Source organism: Triticum dicoccoides, chromosome 1B, assembly GCF_002162155.2.
Source record: "Triticum dicoccoides isolate Atlit2015 ecotype Zavitan chromosome 1B, WEW_v2.0, whole genome shotgun sequence".
NCBI lineage: Eukaryota > Viridiplantae > Streptophyta > Magnoliopsida > Poales > Poaceae > Triticum > Triticum dicoccoides.
Genome location: NC_041381.1, coordinates 70,892,065 through 70,898,526, shown reverse-complemented (window position 1 = coordinate 70,898,526; position 6,462 = coordinate 70,892,065).

Genomic DNA, 6,462 nt, shown 5'->3' with positions numbered 1-6,462 from the left:
CGTGTTCCGAGGCCATATCTGCATATGCTAGGCTCGTCAAGTTTAACCGGAGTATTCCGCGTGTGCAAAACTGGCTTGCACCCGTTGTAGATGGACGTAGAGCTTATCACACCCGATCATCACGTGGTGTCTGGGCACGACGAACTTTGGCAACGGTGCATACTCAGGGAGAACACTTCTTGATAATTTTAGTGAGAGATCATCTTAAAATGCTACCGTTAATCAAAGCAAGATAAGATGCATAAAGGATAAACATCACATGCAATCAATATAAGTGATATGATATGGCCATCATCATCTTGTGCTTGTGATCTCCATCTCCGAAGCACCATCATGGTCACCATCGTCACTGGCGCGACACCTTGATCTCTATCGTAGCATCGTTTGTCGTTTACGCCATCTATTGCTTCTACGACTATCGCTACCGCTTAGTGATAAAGTAAAGCAATTACAGGGCGTTTGTATTTCATACAATAAAGCGACAACCATATGGCTCCTGCCAGTTGCCGATAACTTCGGTTACAAAACATGATCATCTCATACAATAAAATATAGCATCATGTCTTGGCCATATCACATCACAACATGCCCTGCAAAAACAAGTTAGACGTCCTCTACTTTGTTGTTGCAAGTTTTACGTGGCTGCTACGGGCTTTAAGCAAGAACCAATCTCACCTACGCATCAAAACCACAATGATAGTTTGTCAAGTTGATGCTGTTTTAACCTTCGCAAGGACAGGGCATAGCCACACTCGGTTCAACTAAAGTTGGAGAAACTGACACCCGCTAGTCACCTGTGTGCAAAGCACGGCGGTAAAACCAGTCTCGCGTAAGCGTACGCGTAATGTCGGTCTGGGCCGCTTCATCCAACAATACCGCCGAACCAAAGTATGACATGCTGGTAAGCAATATGACTTATATCGCCCACAACTCATTTGTGTTCTACTCGTGCATATAACATCAAACCATAAAACCTAGGCTCGGATGCCACTTTTGGGGAACGTAGTAATTTCAAAAAATTTCCTACGCACACGCAAGATCATGGTGATGATATAGCAACGAGAGGGGAGAGTGTTGTCTACGTACCCTCGTAGACCGAAGCGGAAGCGTTGACACAACGCAGAGGAAGCAGTCGTACGTATTCCCGGTCCAACCGATCCAAGCACCGTTACTCCGGCACCTCCGTGTTCTTGACACACGTACAACTCGATTACGCACCCCGGGCTTCGATCCAGCAAAGCCTTGGGGAGGAGTTCCGTCAGCACGACGGCGTGGTGATGATCTTGATGTTCAACTGTCGCAGGGCTTCGCCTAAGCACCGCTACAATATGACCGAGGTGTAATATCGTGGAGGGGGGCACCGCACACGGCTAAGGAACGATCACGAAGATCAATTTGTGTGTCCATGGGGTGCCCCCTGCCCCCGTATATAAAGGAGTGGAGGAGGGAGGGCCGACCCTCTCTATGGCGCGCCCTAGGGGAGTCCTACTCCCGCCGGGAGTAGGATTCCCCTTTTCCTAGTCCAACTAGGAACCCTTCCATGTATTAGGAGTAGGAGAGAAGGAAAGGGAAGAGAGAAGGAGAAGGAAGGAAGGGGGCGCCCCCCCCTCCCTAGTCCAATTCGGACTAGTCTAAGGGGAGGGGTGCCGCCACCCTTTTGGCCCTTTCTCTCCTTTCCCGTATGGCCCAAAGAGGCCCAATACGAATTCCGGTAACTCTCCGGTACTCCGAAAAATACCCGAATCACTCGGAACCTTTTCGAACTCCGAATATAGTCGTCCAATATATCGATCTTTACGTCTCGACCATTTCGAGACTCCTCGTCATGTCCCCGATCTCATCCGGGACTCCGAACTCCTTCGGTACAGCAAAACTCATAATATAACTGTCATCGAAACCTTAAGCGTGCGGACCCTATGGTTCGAGAACAATGTAGACATGACCGAGACACGTCTCCGGTCAATAACCAATAGCGGGACCTGGATGCCCATATTGGTTCCTACATATTCTACGAAGATCTTTATTGGTCAGACCGCATAACAACATACGTTGTTCCCTTTGTCATCGGTATGTTACTTGCCCGAGATTCGATCGTCGGTATCCAATACCTAGTTCAATCTCGTTACTGGCAAGTCTCTTTACTCGTTCCATAATACATCATCTTGCAACTAACTCATTAGTTGCAATGCTTGCAAGGCTTAAGTGATGTGCATTACCGAGAGGGCCCAGAGATACCTCTCCGACATTCGGAGTGACAAATCCTAATCTCGAAATACGCCAACCCAACAAGTACCTTTGGAGACACCTGTAGTACTCCTTTATAATCACCCAGTTACGTTGTGACGTTTGGTAGCACCCAAAGTGTTCCTCCGGTAAACGGGAGTTGCATAATCTCATAGTTACAGGAACATGTATAAGTCATGAAGAAAGCAATAGCAACATACTAAACGATCGGGTGCTAAGCTAACGGAATGGGTCATGTCAATCAGATCATTCAACTAATGATGTGATCCCGTTAATCAAATAACAACTCTTTGTCCATGGTTAGGAAACATAACCATCTTTGATTAACAAGCTAGTCAAGTAGAGGCATACTAGTGACACTCTGTTTGTCTATATATTCACACATGTATTATGTTTCCGGTTAATACAATTCTAGCATGAATAATAAACATTTATCATGAAATAAGGAAATAAATAATAACTTTATTATTGCCTCTAGGGCATATTTCCTTCATCTTAGCTACAGCGCGTTCTGTGATACACACTACTGCTACTCCTTTCTCTTTTTTCCCCTTTTTCATTTAGTTTTCTTCACATTTTATTTTTTTCCTTTCACCTTATTCTATTTCTTTCATTTTCAATTACCTTTCCATTTTCTTTCCATTTAATTTTATAACCTTTAGCAGTAGCGAGTTTATATTAAAACGCGCTGCTACAAATAAAGTAGTGGTAGCGCGGTTCGTCATAGATCGCTACTACTATGTGTAGCCTATCGGCTAAGCCGTGGGAATTTTAGCAGTAACGTGTTTACAGCCAGACGCGCTACTGCTAGATCTTTATCTGCAGCGCAGTTTCCTCAGGCGCGCTACTGCTAATTAGCACCAGCGTGCTTTTTTGACCCACGCTACTGCTAAAGTTCTGTGTATAAGGTTTTCCCTAGTAGTGGAGCCTAGCATGTACAGACATGGCCTTGGAACACGGAAGACCGAAAGGTCGAGCATGAGTCGTATAGAAGATACGATCAACATGAAGATGTTCACCGATGATGACTAGTCCGTCTCGCGTGATGATCGGACACGGCCTAGTTGACTCGGATCATGTTTCACTTAGATGACTAGAGGGATGTCTATCTGAGTGGGAGTTCATTGAATAATTTGATTAGATGAACTTAATTATCTAGAACTTAGTCTAAAATCTTTACAATATGTCTTGTAGATAAAATGGCCCACTCTAATGTTGCCCTCAACTTCAACGCGTTCCTAGAGAAAACCAAGCTGAAAGATGATGGCAGCAACTATACGGACTGGGTCCGGAACCTGAGGATCATCCTCATAGCTGCAAAGAAAGATTATGTCCTAGAAGCACCGCTAGGTGAAGCACCAATCCCAGAGAACCAAGACGTTATGAATGCTTGGCAGTCTCGTGCTGATGATTACTCCCTCATTCAGTGCGGTATGCTTTACACCTTAGAACAGGGGCTCCAAAAGCGTTTTGAGCAACACGGAGCATATGAGATGTTCGAAGAGCTGAAAATGGTTTTCCAAGATCATGCCCGGGTCGAGAGATATAAAGTCTCCGACAAGTTCTTCAGTTGTAAGATGGAGGAAAATAGTTCTGTCAGTAAGCACATACTCAAAATGTCTGGGTTGCACAACCGAATGACTCAGTTGGGAGTTAATCTCCTAGATGACACGGTTATTGACAGAATCCTTCAGTCGCTTCCACCGAGCTACAAGAGCTTTGTGATGAACTTCAATATGCAGGGGATGGGAAAGACCATTCCTGAGGTATATTCAATGCTGAAATTAGTGGAGGTAGAGATCAAAAAGGAACATCAAGTGTTGATGGTGAATAAAACCAGTAAGTTCAAGAAAGGCAAGGGTAAGAAGAACTTCAAGAAGGACGGCAAGGGAGTTGCCGCGCCCGGTAAGCCAGTTTCCGGGAAGAAGTCAAAGAATGGACCCAAGCCTGAGACTGAGTGCTTTTATTGCAAGGGAAGTGGTCACTGGAAGCGGAACTGCCCCAAGTACTTAGCGGACAAGAAGGCCGGCAACACCAAAGGTATATGTGATATACATGTTATTGATGTGTACCTTACCAGCACTCGTAGTAGCTCCTGGGTATTTGATACCGGTGCGGTTGCTCATATTTGTAACTCAAAGCAGGAGCTGCGGAATAAGCGGAGACTGGCGAAGGACGAGGTGACGATGCGCGTTGGGAATGGTTCCAAGGTCGATGTGATCGCCGTCGGCACGCTACCTCTACATTTACCTATGGGATTAGTTTTAAACCTCAATAATTGTTATTTAGTGCCAGCTTTGAGCATGAACATTGTATCTGGATCTCGTTTAATGCGAGATGGCTACTCATTTAAATCCGAGAATAATGGTTGTTCTATTTATATAGAGATATGTTTTATGGTCATGCCCCGCTGGTCAATGGTTTATTCTTAATGAATCTCGAACGTGATGTTACACATATTCATAATGTGAATACCAAAAGATGTAAGGTTGATAACGATAGTCCTACATACTTGTGGCACTGCCGCCTTGGTCACATTAGTGTCAAGCGCATGAAGAAGCTCCATGCTGATGGACTTTTAGAGTCTCTAGATTATGAATCGTTTGACACATGCGAACCATGCCTCATGGGCAAAATGACCAAGACTCCATTCTCTGGAACAATGGAGTGAGCAACCAACTTATTGGAAATCATACATACTGATGTGTGCGGTCCAATGAGCGTTGAGGCTCGCGGATGCTATCGTTATGTTCTCACTCTCACTGATGACTTGAGTAGATATGGGTATGTCTACTTGATGAAACACAAGTCTGAGACCTTTGAAAAGTTCAAGGAATTTCAGAATGTGGTAGAGAATCAACGTGACCGAAAGATAAAGTCCTTACGATCAGATCGTGGGGGAGAATATTTAAGTCACGAATTTGGTACACACTTAAGGAAATGTGGAATCGTTTCACAACTCATGCTGCCTGGAACACCTCAGCGTAACGGTGTGTCCGAACATCGTAATCGCACTCTATTGGATATGGTGTGATCTATGATGTCACTTACTGATTTACCGCTATCATTTTGGGGATACGCTCTAGAGACAGCTACATTCACTTTAAATAGGGCACCATCTAAATCTGTTGAGACGACACCATATGAATTATGGTTTGGGAAGAAACCTAAGCTGTCGTTTCTAAAAGTTTGGGGATGCGATGCTTATGTCAAGAAACTTCAACCTAAAAAGCTCAAACCCAAGTCGGAAAAATGCGTCTTCATAGGATACCCTAAGGAAACCATTGGGTATATCTTCTACCTCTGATCCGAAGGCAAGATCTTTGTTGCCAAGAACGGGTCCTTTCTGGGGAAAGAGGTTCTCTCAAAAGAAGTAAGTGGGAGGAAAGTGGAATTGATGAAGTACTACCTCTTGAAAGTAGCGCAATTCAAGAAGATGTTCCTGTGTTGCCTGCACTGACTAGAGAGGAAACTAATGATGATGATCAAGGTACTTTGGATCAAGTTACTACTGAACTTTGTAGGTCCACGAGGACACGTTCCACACCAGAGTGGTATGGAAACCCTGTCCTAGAAATTATGTTGTTAGACAACGGTGAACCTTCGAACTATGAAGAAGCAATGGCGGGCCCAGATTCCAACAAATGGCTTGAAGCCATGCAATCCGAGATAGGATCCATGTATGAAAACAAAGTATGGACTTTGACAGACTTGCCCGATGGACGACGAGCAATAGAAAACAAATGGATCTTTAAGAAGAAGACGGACGCGGATGGTAATGTTACCATCTATAAAGCTCGACTTGTCGCTAAGGGTTATCAACAAGTTCAAGGGGTTGACTACGATGAGACTTTCTCACCCGTGGCGAAGCTGAAGTCCGCCCGAATCATGTTAGCAATTGCCGCATACTATGATTATGAGATATGGCAAATGGACGTCAAAACGGCATTCCTTAACGGCCATCTTAAGGAAGAACTGTATATGATGCAGCCGGAGGGTTTTGTCGATCCTAAGAATGCTAAATAGGTATGCAAGCTCCAACGCTCCATCTATGGGCTAGTGCAAGCATCTCGGAGTTGGAACATTCGCTTTAATGAAATGATCAAAGCGTTTGGGTTTATGCAGACTTATGGAGAAGCGTGCATTTACAAGAAAGTGAGTGGGAGCTCTATAGCATTTCTCATACTATATGTGGATGACATACTTTTGATGGGAAAT